General features: G+C 43.5%; 1 long non-coding RNA gene across 1 annotated transcript in view; it reads left to right on the top strand.

The window, feature by feature from the left end:
• Positions 1-12,392, top strand: part of LOC149748601 (uncharacterized) — a 35,299-nt gene extending 22,907 nt beyond the window's left edge. Inside the window, exon 4 of the long non-coding RNA XR_016394189.1 lies at positions 12,005-12,392. This is a non-coding gene — a long non-coding RNA (uncharacterized LOC149748601). The remainder of the gene's footprint in view (positions 1-12,004) is intronic.
• The last annotated feature ends 5,597 nt before the right edge of the window (positions 12,393-17,989 follow it).

Raw genomic sequence — 17,989 nt, 5'->3', positions numbered from 1 at the left:
TCTCCCTGGTCTAGGAGCTCAGCCTGGAGCTGCACAGGTATCCTTGCTGGTGTTTTGTTTTGTTTTTCACTATTGTTGGTGTTTTCTGTGAGCGTTCAGGTGGTCTTTAGCAGCCGGCCCAGTGCCCATGGAGTACGGGGGCCCTTATGTGAGGAAGTGGGGGGGGTGCTAGAACTGCAGTCACTCTGTGGGGTGCTGTTGAGAATCCCCAGAGACCAACCTGGCCACCTCTTGTCCCCTTTCTCTGGTGTGTGGTCTTGTCTGTTGGTCACCTTTGCTGCTCTCTGGGCACTCTGACCACCGCCCTGACCCTTCCCTCCCTGAGCATGGACACAGACTCCTCCCTTGTGTCCCCAAAGCACAACTAATACCATGCTGGAGCAGCTTACAAGACTCCTCTGAGGCTTGGGCATGGCCTGGGAGATGACACACAGAGGAGGGGAGGGCCACGCTGAGTCTCAGGCACATGAGCAGAATATCTAAGGAAGAACCTTTTTGGGTCCCGTGTGGACTAACGGGGCATGAGGTTGAAAGTGAGAGTTGCTTTTTGGTGTAAACTTTCTGAATTTTGCACTTATAATTTTTAACCATGCATATCTATTCCTTTTTCCAGCTCACTCAATCAGTTAAACAACCAATAAACAAACAGGCACTACTGTGTCCAGAAGCCCTTCCCAGGGGTCTTCTTCTACGTCAGCCTGCGACCCTGAGATCCCCTGCTGAGTCTCCAGGGCCCCAACACAATGTCAGGAAGAAAAGCCACAGCACCCTGTCCTGACCTCCTGCCCTGGCTCCTCTCATACATGTCCTTGGTGTCCCCTAAGATGTTCTTGATCCCTGGGCAGATGGCCTCTTACACAACTATGCAGTATACCTCTCGTTGGTTCATCTCTTCTTTTCTAGGAGACGATTCAGGCTTTATGGCAAAACTAAAAGTTCCACTGAAAAGTCTGCCTCTGTTTGGAGAGGCCCAGTGGCCAAAAGACAACTGAGAAAGTGCTGGCAGCCCCAAGACTGCAGTTTTTTACATTTCACATGGGATCCTGGAGCTGAGGGACCCAGGAGGTCTCAGAGTGCAGCCAGCCACTGTACTGATGAAGACATTGTGAGTCACAGGGAAGATAGGGCTGGAACTTGAATTACACCCTGCCCCACCGCACCCCCCAAAAAAAAACCCTGGTGGCCCTGTCATGGGCGGGGCTCTGGGCCCTGACATCCCTTGCGCTCTGGTTCCACCTCCAGGGTCCCCCGGGGGCCGCGTAACTGAGCCTGGAGTGGGATCCAGGGCGGAGTATTTCCAGGGTGGGTGGGAAGGGATGAGAGATCCAAGTCTGACCTGGGCAGAGGTTTGACAACTGGAAGGTACTGCATGTAGCCCTGCAGACCTTCCCCACAGGGAAGCTGCGGCGACGTTTTCGGTGGGTGCCAGCTCTGAGGGGGCAGAAGCAGGAGCTCTTTGAAGTGGGAGCTGGCCGGCCCTACAGGCTCGTCCGCAGCAGCTCTCAGACGGAGGCTGCACGTCTGCAAGAAATCAGGTTCAGCCAGGGAGTGTGGAAGGCACCCCAGCGGTGCTTGCTGAGGCTGAAACAGCGCACAGTCAGGCATGGGTCCAGGTGACACTCTGAGAGTCAAGAGTGCTAAGCACTGGAACTGCATCCTGCCATGTCCTCCATCTGCTTCCTTTTCGGCCTTTCCATGTTTCTTCAGGGCAGTGCTTCTTAATTATGGGTGATGTCAGAATCACTAGCGGGGTTATTTTCCCCAAAATTGACCTGCGAAAGCCCACTTCAGGGATTCTGATGCTAGAGTCTGAGGTGACAATTTTGAAATTCCCCCTGGGTAATTCAGGTGAATGAGCCCATTGTTCTCAAACTCTGCCTCTTTCACACAAGGGGGGGCGGGGAGTAGGGGAAGGGGGCAGGCCTGAGTGGGCAGAGCACCGGCTCAGGGCTCAGGATGTGAATCTCCACCTTTGTCCCCTTATCTCTGCCTGGAGTGCCAGCTGCTCTCAAGGTCCTACCTGAGCCTGTGCAGTTCACCTGGAACACACTCTGCTCATTTCCGTGTTCACCCCTTTGCTGCCAACATTCTTTCAGCTGGAAAGTCTGATGCTCTTCCTCCTTAGGAAACCTCCCTGCTAACTTCCCTCCAACCCCCTGACTTCCTACTACATTCACAAACTACACCCCTGGGGGGATATTCGTTACGCCCACTTCACAGTTTAAAGTCAGGGGGCTCTTGCCTCTTATTAAGTCCTGTTTCCATTTCCTAGAACATCTAGCTAAGGGTTATACTTATTGAGCAAATGAAATAAGAAGAAATGAATGTCCATGGGAATGAAATGTAGGTAGAAAGAGCAAATGAATCAAGAATGAATAAGTGATTGCAGACTCTTCCCAACCTCTGCTGAAAATAGACCAAACCTGGTCACTCTCTCATATTCTTTCCCAAACCTCTTCCCTCTTCGTAAGGTGGTTGAGGTCGGGGGTGACAATTGTTTTAAAAATTTTATTTTATTTTTGAAGTATAGTTGATTTACAATGTTGTGTTAGTTTCTGTCATACAGCAAAGTGATTCAGATATATATATATATATATTCTTTTCATGTTCTTTTCCATTATAAGTTATTACAAGATATTGAATATATTTCCCTCTAATATACAGTAGGTCCTTGATGTTTATCTATTTTATATATGGTAGTGTGCATCTGTTAGTCCCAAACTCCTAATTTGTCCCTTCCCCCACCTTTCCCTTTTGGTAACTATGAATTTGTTTTCTATGTCTGTGAGTCTCTTTCTGTTTTGTTAATAAGTTCATTTGTATCATTTTTTAGATTCCACATACAAGTCATATCATACGATATTTGTCTTTCTCTGTCTGACTTACTTCACTTAGTATGATAATCTCTAGGTCCATCCATGTTGCTGCAAATGACATTATTTCATTCTTTTTTACGACATTTAGTTTGCTTCCATGTCTTGGCTGTTGTAAATAGTGCTGCTATGAACCTTGGGATGCTTTTCGAATTAGAGTTTTTTCTGGATATATGCCTAGGAGTGGGATTGCTGGATCATATGGTAGCTCTAATTTTAGTATTTTAAGGAACCTCCACACTGTTTTCCATAGTGGTGGCTCCAGTTTACATTCCCACCAACAGTGTAGGAGGGCTTCCTTTTCTTCACACCCATTTCACCATTTGTTATTAGTAGACTTTTTAATGGTGATTATTTTGACTGGTGTGAAGTGGTACCTCACTGTAGTTTTCATTTGAATTTCTCTGACAATTAGCAATGTTGATCATCTCTTCACGTACCTATCGGCCATCTGTATGTCTTCTTTGGAGAAATGTCTATTAGGTGGTCTGCCCATTTTTTTTTTAATTGGGTTGTTTGTTTTCCCTTATTGAGTTGTATGAGCTATTTGTATATTTTGGAAATTAATCCCTTGTCTGTTGCATCATTTACAAATATTTTCTCCCAGTACGTAAGTCGTCTTTCTGTTTTGTTTATGGTTTCTTTTGTTGTGCAAACTTATAAGTGTGATTAGGTCCCATTTGCTTATTTTCATTTTTATTTCTGTCACCTTGGGAGACAGACCTAAGAAAACATTGCTATGATTTATGTCAGAGAACGTTTTGCCTATGTTCTCTTCTAGGAGCTTTATAGTGTCATGTCTTATATTCAAGTTTTTAAGCCATTTGAGTTTATTGTTGGGTATGGTGTGAGGGTGTGTTCTAACTTTATTGATTTACATGTGACTGTTCAACTTTCCCAACACCACTTGCCAAAAAGACTGTCTTTTCTCCATTGCATATTCTGGTGTTCTTTGTCAAAGATTAATTGACCGTAGGTGTGGGGGCTGGCTTAATTTGATTTGATTTGATCTGTTTAGTACTTACTGACTGAATCTAACCAGCTCAGATAGGCCCCTTGAAGCCCCCCATTTGATCATGTGTGCCCCCTTCTGTTGCTCAGCAGTTGGCCTTGTTATATATCTGGGCATCGTCTGCTCTTAGGTCATTTGGGGTGACATTCTCAGGCCTGAGATTCCACCAGCAGATTACCAACCTCTTCTGCTTGCTTATTCCGGCTGGCTGTTACCAGTGCTGGCTGAGCTATTTATACTTTGTTGGTCAGCTGCCTTGGAACAATGCACAGTAAGCAGTTTTATCCCTTGGCTGACTTCTCTATACTCTGTGTGATGGAAGGAAGCTTGAGAGGAGGTGGGGTTGATGGAGCCCCTGAGTTGGCACCCAGATCTGTAATGTTGCAGATTGTCCAGAACCTCACCATCTGATAGGTTTTTCACACCTAAATGCTGTGTATTCCTTGACCAATACATCCCGAGTCTTTTCAAGTGTACTAAAGGATTGAAGTGGTCACCAAAGGCCTTGGAATTGGGGATACTGCTAGGTTATCTCAACGGGGTAGTGACAGGTAGAAACCTGTGGGAGAGAACCAGGTGGCTCTTTCAGCTCAAAGACCTGAGGTTAGATGCAAGAGTCTAAATGTGATGCCATCACCTTTATCCTTCCATCCCCATCCCCACTGCCTCTCTGCTGCCATCAGACACCACGATCACCACTATCAGAACCCATCCTAACCCCAAGACTGTCACCATCACCAGTGCCACCACCATCATGAATAGCCCCTCCCAACCCCAAGACTTCCACCATCACCACTGCCACCAACACCATCAATACCCCCTCCCAACCCCAAGACTCCCTCCAACACCACTGCCACCACCACCAACACTCCATCGCAATCCCAAGACTCCCACCATCACCAGTGCCACCACCATCATGAATACCCCCTCCCACCCCCAAGACTTCCACCATCACCACTGTCACCACCACCATCAGCACCCCATCCCAACCCCAAGACTCCCACCATCACCACTGCCACCACCATCATCAATACCACCTCCCAACCCCAAGCTGGGCAAGTCACCACCCTGCCGTCATCGGCAGCAGCAGCACCCACCCCAATACCAAGGCTATTGCCACTACCATAACCATCAGCAGCCCTGCCCCCACCTCAACCCCAAGACTACATCATCACCACCACTCCCATTTCCATGGTCACCTCCGTTGTCTTTACCATAATGCCTGTGGCCGAAGAGCTGGAGGGCCTTTCCCATACCACATACCTTCCTAGGCTTCACTTCCCTTTCTGCATTTTCCTGGAGGTGTTTGTAAAGCCAACTGCATTTGTACAGTGGGGGTGTGCGGGCTCATGAGGTAGATGGGGCTGGATGATAACACTGGTAGTTCCTACTGGCCCTAGACAGCACAGTACCTTGAATTCTGTACTCGTCAGTGTGAGCTTGATGTCCAGGTTAGTTCTTTGAATTCAGAGAGCTTCCTGAGCAGAAAGTTACATTAAAATCCCAAGAACCACAGGAGACTGAAAGTCAAGGGTTGTTCAACCAATGGACACTCACTGGACAACTGTAAAGGAGTGATCTGAGGGAGGTGGGCAGGGGGAGGCAGGCACAATGAGCAGGGCAGACTGCGAGGAGGTGACCTTTGAGTAGGAAGGAACCAGTCATTTGTAGATTGTGGGAAGAGTGTTCCCAAAAGAAGTGTTAACAGGTGCAAAGGCCCTGAAGTGGCTCAGAGCTTAGCTTTCTTGAGGAATAGAGAGGCACTGATGGCCACCGTGGGCTTGGGCCTTCTCATTGACTAAAGCGTGACATAAGACGTTGCAAGGGTTAAATAAGTAATATGTCCTCAGCACATGCTACCTTACTGAGCACACACTTTGTACATGGAAACGCCGAGACCCGCTGTTATTACACTTCTTTGCCTTTTAGAGACCTTTACCTCTCTTCCTCCTCTGCCTTCTTCTGGCAGTTCATGATGGTTTGGGGGGTGGCAGTGACTCTTATGAAGAAGCTGAGTGGGACTGGGAAGGCACAGGATAGTAGGTGAAAAGCAAATTAGTACATTCCATTCGTTTAGAAATGGTGAGAAGTCATATTGAGGTGGGCAGGCCAACACTGCTCGATAAATAAGACGTCCGAATCTGTATTCATGTCCTGCCAGACCCTCCTAGTGAAAACATACCTCTGGGATATTTACTAACTGTTTCCTGAGATATCATGGCTCTACCTCTTAGAGACTTTTTTCCTGTGTTCTCAGAACAGGGAATCAGACATTCCTGGCCACACACCTCCAAGGCACACAAAGCAGGATACTTACCTGTCATGAAAAAGTCCTTGTGTTTTAATTCTCTGTATGTAGAATATAGACCCCAGAGTCCACCTTCTGTAAAAAATACAGAATTCCCTGCTTTGGGCACTAACTGCTGACCTTGAGTTTGAATTATTGGTGGCCAGGATAATGGACATCCTAGAACAGCTCTTGCAGGACCAAACACTCAGCAGGGCCAAGCCAGCATCACATTTAGTGACCTGGGTAGACTGTAAGAGCTGACAACTATTCACTTCACAATGACATCTTCACCTATATTCTCCTGGCACAGATTTTTTTGCTTGTTAATCATGTAGGATCAATCTTTCCTTCCACAAAGTGGCATGCTCTCTCCCAAACTTCTTGAAATGCACGGACCTCCTGGTCTAGCTCTTTATCTTCCACAAGAAGCAGTGGAGAGGCAGTGATAAATGGCAGGTGACAAGGGTGTCAAGGAGGGAAGTGATGGGGAGAGGGAAAGCTGGGGTCAGACAGGAGGATGAACCACCTAAAGTGGGCAGCCGTCGCTTGCTTCTGGCAAGTCAGGAGAGACAAACGGCCAGAGTTTCTGGCTGTTCTAATTTTCCAAGGGAATCCAAAAATCCAGATATTTTCTGGTATGTCTCCTGAGTTTTAAATATGGGCAAGTAATTCGAAGTTTTAAGAAACCCTGTGCAGTGCTGAATCGAGAGGTCCACAGTGGAATGTGGAACTCTGTTCTGGAGGATGAGAGGGGAAGGATTGCCAAGTGCCTCTCATCAATTTTCCATGTGCTATCCACAAGGACAGAGCCTGTGCCACCTATATTTGTGGGTCAGCTTACCCCGGTCCTCCACAGAATTTCACTTATAAAACAGATTCCATGAACTTGGTGGAGGGTCCCATGTGAATCATAAAGGAGGTGGGCGGGGCCTATCCTTGAAGAAGGGGTTGGGTGCTGGGCTGGGAGGGCCTGGAAAATCCTTGATGGCAAGAAACAGAGGGACTCTGCCTGTCATGATCTGAGTGCTGCGTCCTTCCAAAATTCATATGTTGAAGCCGTAACACCCTGTGTGGTAGTATTTGGAAAGAGGGCTACTGGGAGGTAATTAGGGTTAGATGAAGCTATAGGGGAAGAAGGATTTGGCCTCTATTCTCCTGGGTTTGATAGCTGGGTCTACAAAATAAACTTACAACAGTCAGAAAAGGTATGCACATTTATTAATTTTTAATATCATGTGCCTAGAACATCACATGAAAAAAAGTGAATACTCAAAAGAATGGTGAGATTTGAGAGCTTATATAGTATTTTAATAGGGGAAGGGGAGGAGGGGTGGAAGCCACTTGGAGGAGAGTACGTGATTTTCAGGAAAGAAGAATGGGGCCCTAGAAGCATTGATGGGAGGTGTGATGATTTGTGACCGTCTGTCTCGATGTGGTGTAACTTCCGGTCAATTCCCCTATAAGGAGTCAATTCTCCCTGGTTGATAAACACCCAAGGAGGAGATCTGTGACAATTGCGTTCCTTTTGGAGGAGGCTTGGCCTTTAGACAGATTAAGGGAATTCAGAGAAAGCCTCTCTCTGCATTTGCTATTTTTCAAATGTCTTCAGCTCAAAATATTCAATATGCCAAAGGGGCATCTTTTGGGGTGGCACGTTCTGAACACTCCTTCAGGGACATAAGAGTGAGGCCCTCCTAATAGGATGAGCACCCTTATAGGGCACCCTCACCCTCTCTAGCTCTCTTGTTCTCCCCCCACTGGGGGAGTAATGCCAGAGATCTGGGGTTTGGGTTCTATAACTGGCAGCACTGACCATCGAAACTGACATCTTCTGCTTGCTTTGCTAACTCAGTGCTGCTTTGGAGCAAACGTGGTATTATTGGCTGTTGTGCTAATGATCCCTTTGTGGAGATGACATCAGCAGCTTCCAAGAATACAGGACCTGGAGGAACCGTATCTGACAGTGATGAGTGCTTTGATTGACCAGCCTCTGGTGAGGTCTTGTCTACTTTTGCTGGAGCAAAGCCCAAGCTTTCATTCAATCCCAGTTTCCTGGGGTCAATCTCAACATTGAATGGGAAGAGACGCTGTTTCTTGGTCACACAAGACTGCAGCTCCTCACCCAGACCTCTGGGTTCTGGTAATGTACTCCCAGCAGGTTGGTGTCCCAGGGCCTTCCACGTGCCTGGAAAAGGCAAAGGCTGAGGGAGGTGGTGAGTGCTGGGAGCCGAGCTCCCCAGTTTCTGGGGGAAGAATTCCATGCAGGTTCAGGTCACCTGGGGAGGGGTAACCTTGTGAGGCTGAGGTTGGGACTCTGCAAACCGCATTTCTGCTTAGCCAGTTACTCCTTTTTAGGATCTGTCCATCTTGGGCACTGCAGTGCAACTGCGTGGCTGGAAGGGGAGAAGGGGCTGCCCCCTTATCTCCTGTGGTCTCTCTGTTCCTGGGAGCATCACTTGGCAATGCTTCTTTGCCAGAGTGGCGACAGTTCCCTCTTGTGGCAGCAGCCACAGCCAGTTTGCAGTTTCCACCCCCTTCAGAACCACCCTAGTCTTGCCTTCAGATTCTACAGCACCATGGAGAGTGGCACCTCCTTAGGTCCCAGATGGCAGGAGCCCTCCGGTGGGCTCAGAGACCCCAGCACCAATGGCCAAGATTAGGAAGTCCCGATAAAGATCAAGATGTATGGAAAATGCATTTTTTATTTCCTCAAAAGTCCAGCTTTTCTCAAACAAGCGCAATGTTAGTTCTGTCATAAATTAGGTTTCTTGTATGTGTGGGTCTGTTACTTGGTTCCCTCTCCTTTCCATTTGTCTTTTCCCCTCCCCCTGTACCAATACCTCATGGCCTAATTACTGGAGATAAAGAATAATTCTTAGTATCTTATGATCAGTTAAGTCTTCTCGCCTAATTTTGCTTCTTCAGGACTATCTTGGTTATTCTTACTCTTTCCGCTTCTATGCAAATATTATTGATAGAAACATATATTAGAAACAGATCAAGTTACACAACCACAAATCCAACAGAACACAACAACAACAACAACAAAACACACATCTCAACCACTTCTGTGTTTTGATTGGAGCGCGTCAAAGACATACATCACTGAGGTTTTTTAATGTCTTTTAATTAAGTTTCTAATTTTGTCCATAGAGGTCACCTACTTCCTCTCTTAGATTTATTCCTATGGACTTCACATTCTCAGGACACATTTCAATGATACTTGTAAAAGTAAACTTTTTAAACATTTGTTGTTAGTATAAAGAAATGCAATTTTAGAAACTGACCTTTAATTCAGTAATCTTGCTAAACTCTCTTATTAATGCAATGATTCATCTGTAAATTCTTTGGGTTTTCTGTATTGTCAGTCATGTTGTCTGCAAGTAATGACTGTTTTGGTTCTTCTTGTCCAATGCTGACATTTCCCCCCTTGCCTTTCTCTGCCCTCTGGTGCCTCCAGTACGATGTTCAGTGTAGGTGATGAGAGTGAGCCTTTCACTATTCCTAATCTTAAGGAAACACTGTTATAAGTTCGCATTATCAGGTTGAGTAAATTTCCTTCTATTTCTACCTTGCTAAGAGTTTTTATAATGGATACATGCTAAATTTTATGAAATGCTTTTTCTGCACCTTAGAGATAAGCCTATGACTTTTTTTCCTTTGATCTGTTAATGGATGGCTTTCATCTGTTGATTTTTTAAAGTGTTAAATGAACCTCACACTCCTAGAATAAACTCAATGTGGTCAAGATAGATAAGCTTTCATATGTTTTGCTGAATTTAGTTTGCTAATATGTTTTTAGGAATTTCTTTTTTTTTTTTCTGTAATAGTGATCTTGGGGTCTTCTTATTTATTTATTTTTATTTTATTTTTATTTTTGGCTGTATTGGGTCTCCGTTTCTGTGTGAGGGCTTTCTCTAGTTGTGGTAAGCAGGGGCCACTCTTCATCGTGGTGCGCGGGCCTCTCACTTTCACAGCCTCTCTTGTTGTGGAGCACAGGATCCAGATGCGCAGGCTCAGTAGTTGCGACTCATGGGCCTAGCTGCTCCACGGCATGTGGGATCCTCCCAGACCAGGGCTTGAACCCGTGTCCCCTGCATTAGCAGGCAGATTCTCAACCACTGAGCCATGAGGGAAGCCCTTTAGGAATTTCTTACATCTACATTCATGAAAAAAAAGATTGTCTGTAATTTAATTTTCGTATACTTCTGTGGTTGGATTCTGGTATCTGGTTTACACCAGCCTCATAAAATGAGTCTACGGCCTTTTCTCTGGAAGAGTCAATAAATTTAGGATTGTGTTTCTCTTGGATACTTGGTGTAGCTCTGGTGGTCTCTCTGTGGGAAGGTTTTAACTGTTGGTTCGGTTTCTATAATGGTTATAAGACCACTCAGATTTTCTGTTTTCCCTTTTTCCTTGGTATTGGTAAGTTACATTTTTAAGATTTTGCACATTTCATATAAATTTTTAACTTTATTGGTATAATGTTGCTCATAATGTCCTTGTATTGCCTTTTTAATATCTGCAGCATTTAAAGTTATGTTTTCTATTTTACTCCTAAATTACTTATTCATGTCTTTTCTCATGTGTTTCTTGATTACTTTTGCCTGAAGTTTTAAAATTGACCTTCTCAAAAGAACCAGTTTTAGACATTACTTTTCTCTCTATTGTATGTGCTTATTTTTCATTAATTTTTGCTTTTGCCTTTGTATACTCTTTTTTCCACCCTCTTTGGGTATATTTTATTGTTCTTTCAAGCCTGGTGCTCGGTTCATTAAATTATACTTTCTTGTTCCTAATATTAATATTTACTATTCTATCTCTATGTCAAATTAACATTTCATTACATTTTGATATATAGCCTTCTATTATCTTTCAGTTTTAAATGTTTTCTAATATTCATATGATTTCTTATTTGACAGGTGTTATTCAAAAGTACGTTGTTGAATTTACATGTTTGTTATTGATTTCTAACTTAATTACATTGTGGCCAGAGAATGTAGTTTGTAAGATACCAGAATACCAATCATTTAAAAGCAGTTGAAAAAATAAAATAAAATAAAATAAAAGCAGTTGAGACTTTTCTCTCTCTCTTTTTTTTGTCTCTTAATATGTGGACAATTTTTGTAAATATACCATGTGCACTTGAAGAAAATGTGCATTTCTCAACTGTTGAATGCTATGAATATTAATTGATTATCTACCTGTCAACTATCTATCATCTCCCTCCACCTACCTACCTAGTTACCTATAACTATCCATCTATCTGTCTATCTATCTCTAATCTATCTATCTATCTATCATCTATATTTATCATCTTCTATCTAATCTCTGTTATATCAAGATTGGTGTGTTTTTCAAATCTTTTATATCTCTGTTTTATTAAAAATTTTGTTGCTTATTTAATCTTGCTATTCCCCAAACAGTGTGTCAATATCTCCTAAAATATTGGGTTAGCCAAAAAGTTCGTTTGGGTTTTTCTGTAAGAATGAACATTTTGGCCAACCCAATAATCCTGGATTTGTCTATTTCTCCTCGCAGTTCTGTTATTGCTTTATATATTTTGAAACTGTATTTTCATATGCATTCAAGTTTATAAGTGCTGTAGTAGTTTTGGGGGGAATCAATATTTGCATGATTTATTTTTTACTGTTTTATCCTCTCTGTGTCAATATGTTTTAGACTTATTTCTTGTAAACGACATCTATTTACTTTTCTATTTTGACAATATGTTCTTTTAAATAGAGAATGTAATAAATTACATTTATTGTAGTTCTGATATAGGGTTGTGTTTTTTTTTTTTTTAACATGTGGCTTGTGGGATCTTAGTACCCTGACCAAGGATCGAATCTGTGCCCTCAGCAGTCCTAACCACTGGACCACCAGGGAAGTCCCTATATTTCTGATACAATTGAATTGGTTTCCAATAACCTACTTTGTACTTTCTGTCTGATCTTCTCTATGTTTATTTTTCTTGCTTTCTTTTGAATTGATTGAATATTTTTCTCACTTCATTTTTGCCTCTAATGTAGAATTTATACATTTTTTTCTGTTACTTTACTACTATTTGTGTTTAACTTACCAAAATCAAAAGTTAATTAATATTATTGTCATTTTCCTAAACAATACAAAACCCAAGTATATTTTAATTTTAACTCTCCTTTCTAAATATGGTGTTGATGTCCATTATTTCAGTTTTACTCTACTTCTAAGCACATAAGAGATTATTATTATTGTTTTGTAAATTTAGCTTTTGTTTAGATTTACTTATATATTTACCACATTTTTTGCTTATCATTTCATCTTGCATCTTACACTTCCCATTTGGATTTTCCTCTACCTGACGTATTTTAAAATTTCCTTTAATGAGAGTTTCCTGTTTGTCTGAAAATGTCTTTCTTTCTTTATATTCTTGAAAGGTAGTTTTGATAAGTATGTAACTCCAGGTTGACAGTTTTTTCTTTCTCATTTAAAATATTATTTCTTTTTTCAAATGGTTTCCTTCTTTTTTCTGTTGAGGAGGGGTTTTTTTGTCAAAATAATTCTTCATACTTTTAAATTTAATCTATGTTTTCTCTGTCATTGCTTCTGATTGTCTTCACTGTTAGCAATTTGACTACAATGTGCCTAGGTGTGGGTTCTTTGTATTTATCCTCCTTGGGTATCCTTGGTATTCCTGTACTCTGAAGATCGGTGTCTTTTACTGATCCTGGAAAATTCCCACCTACCTATTGCCTCTTTCCATTTCTCTTCTCCCCTTTTAGAAATCTGATGATATGTACATTAGCTCTCCTTACTCAATCCTCCATTTATCTTGTCTCTTGACTTCTCTTTCTATCTTTTTGTTTCTATTTGTCACTTCCTGGATAATTTTTGCTCAGCACATTGTAGATAATTCATTGCCTTCTGACTTCCTTTGCTACTGTTAAGAAGTCAACCACTAGCCCAGTTGTTATCCCTTTGGAGGTAATCTCTCTTTTCTCTGATTTTTCTGTGGCTTTGCTAGGATATGTCAAAATGTGAACTTAATTTTGCTCGTGCTTCATGGTGCTCAGAGGGCCGGTGTTCTCCAAAGGTCTTGCTTTCTGAACTATGGGTCTCCCTTCCCAGGTGAATACCTTTACTTTCTCTTACCCAGCCAGAGCTATTTCCTAGCAAGCAAGCCAGTCCCTCTCTGAATCTCTGATTTTTTTCTGACGTCACAGAAATGTTTTCCTTGCTTTCTCCCTTTTGTGCTTTATCTCTTATTATCATATGTTTAGAATAGTTTATGCGTCTAAAGAGGGAAATTGTACCATCTCAACTGGAGCATTACTTCTAAAATTATCTATCTAAAAGCATATAAAAATGATATTAAAAATAAAATAAGGGGCTTCCCTGGTGGCATAGTGATTGAGAATCTGCCTGCTAATGCAGGGGACACAGGTTCGAGCCCTAGTCTGGGAGGATCCCACATGCCGCGGAGTAACTAGGCCCGTGAGCCACAACTACTGAGCCTGCACGTCTGGAGCCTGTGCTCGGCAACAAGAGGCCGCGATAGTGAGAGGCCCGCGCACTGCGATGAAGAGTGGCCCCCGCTTGCTGCAACTGGAGAAGCCCCTTGCACAGAAACGAAGATCCAACACAGCCAAAAATAAATAAATAAATAAATAAACTCCTACTCCCAACATCTAAAAAAAATAAATAAATAAAAAATAAAATAAAATAAAATAAATGACCTTTCCTATGCTTTGTGAGCTTGGGACCAGGATTTTCCTTGTCACGTAATCTGAGAAAGGGATGCAGGCTCATGTGCTGTAGGTGTTTTTGTGTTGGTGGGAGCTAAAGTATTAGGAGGTGAGTGTTAAGGAATTACCCAGGGAGATAAGGTGATATACCCAGGGAAGGTATTTGCATGCTGTTAACTCCTTTTCCAGAGATAGTGTATTCTTCTCAATTAGAGACTTTATAAAGTGGTGGGGATTTCCATCACTTTGGCCTGAGGAGGGGGATGATTCTATCTAGTCCATCTCCCCAAATCAGATTAGGCCCGTCCCTGCTCAGAATTCTCAAGCAAGTCCCATTGGTGGCAGAATGAAAAACACCCTTCATAGCTTGATACTCAAGGCTATTAGTGAGGTTTCTCCTTGCATTCTCCAGGACCCTGGGCATGCCAGACCCATTTATGTCTACTCACCCATCTCCATCTGAAATTTCTTTTTCTTAATTCAATTAACCAGTAACTCAGTAATTCCTACTTACCTTTTCAGACTGACAAGCAGAATTCTTCCTCCAAGAAGCTTTACTTGACCAACCCCTCTCTTCCTTTCTGCCCACCCCACGCTTTCTTTCCCTTTCCTTCTATTTTCTCCTCCTCATCCCACTGAACATGTAAGGAAGCATCCTGTGGTCCCCTCTCTCTATTTAGCAATATGTGTTGCTTTTGGGTTCCTTTTTATCAATGTCTCTGTCTGTGTGATCTGCTTGAGAGCAGACCTTTGTCTCTGTAGACCCAGTGCACACACAGGGCCAGGCACATAGGAGGTTCTCTGCACATGCTCTGTTACTTCTACCATGGTGGCAGGTGGCACTCTGCCCTCTCAGAGCCCCACAGGTCCTGCTTTGCCAAGGCCAAAGAACAAAGATCTCTGACTTGCCTCCTGGGCAACACCATCCCTCAGGGTTTCCCACTACCCTGAGAACTGAGTGTCTGCATCTAGGTAGGATGTTTCTGGAAGGCAGTGCCTTCCCCTCCTCCTTTGCCTCCTCCCATACAAACACCCCTGGGAAAGCAGGGAAACTGTAAAGGAAAAGATGTCTTATGGTATCTGAGAATGTACTTGCCTGGCCTCTGAGAGTTTACTTGGGAAGGCACTTACATCAGTCAGAATAAATACCAGCTCAGCAGATAGGAAGCCAGCTCAGCAGATAGGAAGGATGACGTGGCTGCCTTGGGGTGCAAATGAGTTCACTCACCTCATGTTAGACAGGGAAGGCCTCTGGGTACTCTTAGACCAATTCTCCTGCAAGCCCACAAACCCCAGCTTCCCAGAAACTCACTGGAGCTCTTGCATATCAGATCATCAGTTTCTAAAAAACCATGCAGTGCATGGGCTGAAGCCTGGGTTCCAATCCTGGCTCTGCCACATTATGCTATGCAATCTGGATGAGGTTCTTCATGTGTCTCTGTCTCAGTTTCCTCATCTATAAAGTGGAGAGAAAATAATAACACTTACCTCAAAGGATCCTTGTGAGCATTCAGTGAATGAATAGGTAATACCTAGTATGTAGGTATGTCGTCACTCACCTTCAGTGCATTGTGTTGTATCAGACAAGCCTTTATCCCATCTCTCTCGGTCTCCCCACCGAGGACTAGATCACTTTCGCCTGGTCTTGATTATAGTTTGGGTGATACTCATGTACTGTTTCTCTGCTTGGTTCTAAAGACCCCTCCTGGGTAGACAATCTTCACTGGGGGGATTCACACAGGGATTCACAGGGAGGACTCAGTGGGAGGGGTGGGCTGTAAAATACTCCGCATCTATGAAAATGTCACTTCTTGGATGAAGTTCATTTAACTTATGCTGCTTTTTTTTCTGATTATATATTTTTGGTAGAAGACTTAGAAAGTTTATGTCATAGGAGGGAAATATCCAAAAACAGTGATTCCTACTTATTACTGTTTGTGAAGAAGCTCTGCTTCAGAAGCCGAGGTCCTTGCAGAGCTCCGGGATGGAGGGAGATGCCTGGCGTGCAGACTCCCAGGGACCATATGGGCCTTGAAGTACTGCATGTGACCCCTTTGACAGCAGGTAGACAGCAAGTGGAGGGGTCCATCCTGAGGGCAAAGAGACAAGAGGTCACCGTGAAGATCCACATTCCAAAGGGAGAGGTGTCTCAGAAGAGCTTCCTTGAGTCCTTTGGAAACTTCTCTCATTGGTCTTAACCCTGAGCAGTTACTGTTAATGTGCAGGTGAGTTTTCCCATCTTTTCTGTGCCTTTTTAGTGTGCTTGTGTTTGCACTGGATATGTTGTGTATTTTAATGTTTTTCACGTAATGTTACAGCACGAACATTTCCCCAACTTATTAAACATTCTTTGCAACACCATATCATCACCGCAGAATATCTAATTGCAAGTCTGCATCATAATTATCTTAACATTCCCCTAATGATAAACACTTAAACTGTTCTATTTTTTCCTTACTGTAAATAGAGCTATTATGGACCTTTTTAAACTGAAATCTTGGCCTGTATTTCAGGGTATTTTCTCAGAACAGACTTTTAGAGGTAGAGTGTCTGGGACAAAGAATGTGAACGTTTACAAGATTCTTGGTGCACTGCCAAAGGCATTGCCAGAGAAGTGACGGGCAGGTCTGCACTCACCAGCGTGTGCCCATTGGATGCTTAGTGGCTTTGGGTAAGCTTCTTTTAGATAATCTCTGTCTTAATTAATAAGATAAAATGTGATATATATGCGTATATATGTAAACGTGTGTGTATATTATATATATATATATCTTTGATTAGTAATGCAGCTGCACATTTTTTCCCCCTTACAATCATTTTTTAATGGGAGGTGATTAATAGTGGGTAGAATAAACAAGTTAGAGAGCTTACTTCTCCTTCCCTGGGGGGTAGCTGCTGTTAGCTGCCAAGAATTTCAACTCAGCTTGGCTGTTTAAACTCTCCAGCTTGTTTTTTTTTTTTTTTTTCAGTCAAACTTGTCTGTAGGGGGAAAATCCCTCTGTATAGGCAACCAAAAATAACTTTGTGATGGCACATTTCAACAGGCTGTTGACAGGGGTGAAAAGACCTTCTCTTCATCCTGAGCATCTCCATGTCTCAGGGCACTGGCTCATTCTAACAGTTTCATGAAGAAGGGATGGTAGGACTCTTCATCCCCTTTTAACTAATGAGGAAATCAAGGCTCCAAAAGGGGAACCTCCTGAATCTGCCCCATGTCATCTCCCAGGAACCAGCTCCTCTTCTTCAGTTAGTAACAATCAACTGAAAGACCCAACGGGTCCCTTCCATTGTCAGACCATGGCTGGATGTAGAGTGCGGGGCAGGGTGGGGAAGCCCAGTCTGGCTTCAGTGGGAGAGTGTCATCCTCAACTGGCAATGTCTGCCAGGGACACAGGTGTGGGAGGACTTTCACAAGTACCCAGTGCCGCCTAGATGCTCAGTACCACCCAGGTGCCCAGTAGCTGCCCAGGTGCCCAGGGCCGCCCAGGTGCTGGTATTTACAATATAGGTGGAGCCTGCCCCTCTGGTGTCTCTAGGATCCCATTTTTTCTTCTAGCAGAGAAATTAGAAGGTTGGACCTAAGTACCCCTATTGGTTTCTGTGACCTTATCTGGACCATGTCCGGTCATTTTGCCTGACTTCAGGCACAGCCTCTCTTCTGTATCCTAGTCCTATGTGGCCAGGATGGTGTTCTGAACTGAGAAGGGTGTAAGAGCTGAGCCTTTGCAAATTAATGAAATGAGAGACATCTCCCTTCTGTGCCCTCTTGTCTCCACCGTGCCCTCCACAAACATACCTCATCACCTTGTGCTGCTCTCCTGCCTCCAGGCTCTGGTGCCCTGAGTCCCCCACACAGGGAAGAGGGGATGTGTACAGCCTCGCTTTCCCGTTTCCCCCATGCCAGCAAGGATATGTGTGGCAGAGAGATTTGCAATGTTTCTTCCTAAAGAATAAAACTTGAATTATGGCATTTCTGACTTCCTTGGGGTTGAAAGTTTGGGTAGAAAGCCTTCTGTGGGCATCTCCAATGCTGTATAGACAGGCTTTAAGAGGTAGCCCTTCTGAATCCTTTGTTTTTATTTCCCCT

Source organism: Delphinapterus leucas, chromosome 8, assembly GCF_059928025.1.
Source record: "Delphinapterus leucas isolate spDelLeu-1000000601 "Yukka" chromosome 8, BTC_Dleu_Yukka2, whole genome shotgun sequence".
In the NCBI taxonomy this organism is placed as follows: domain Eukaryota; kingdom Metazoa; phylum Chordata; class Mammalia; order Artiodactyla; family Monodontidae; genus Delphinapterus; species Delphinapterus leucas.
The sequence above is the reverse complement of the archived record's forward strand: the minus strand, read 5'-3'. Positions and strand labels throughout refer to the sequence as shown.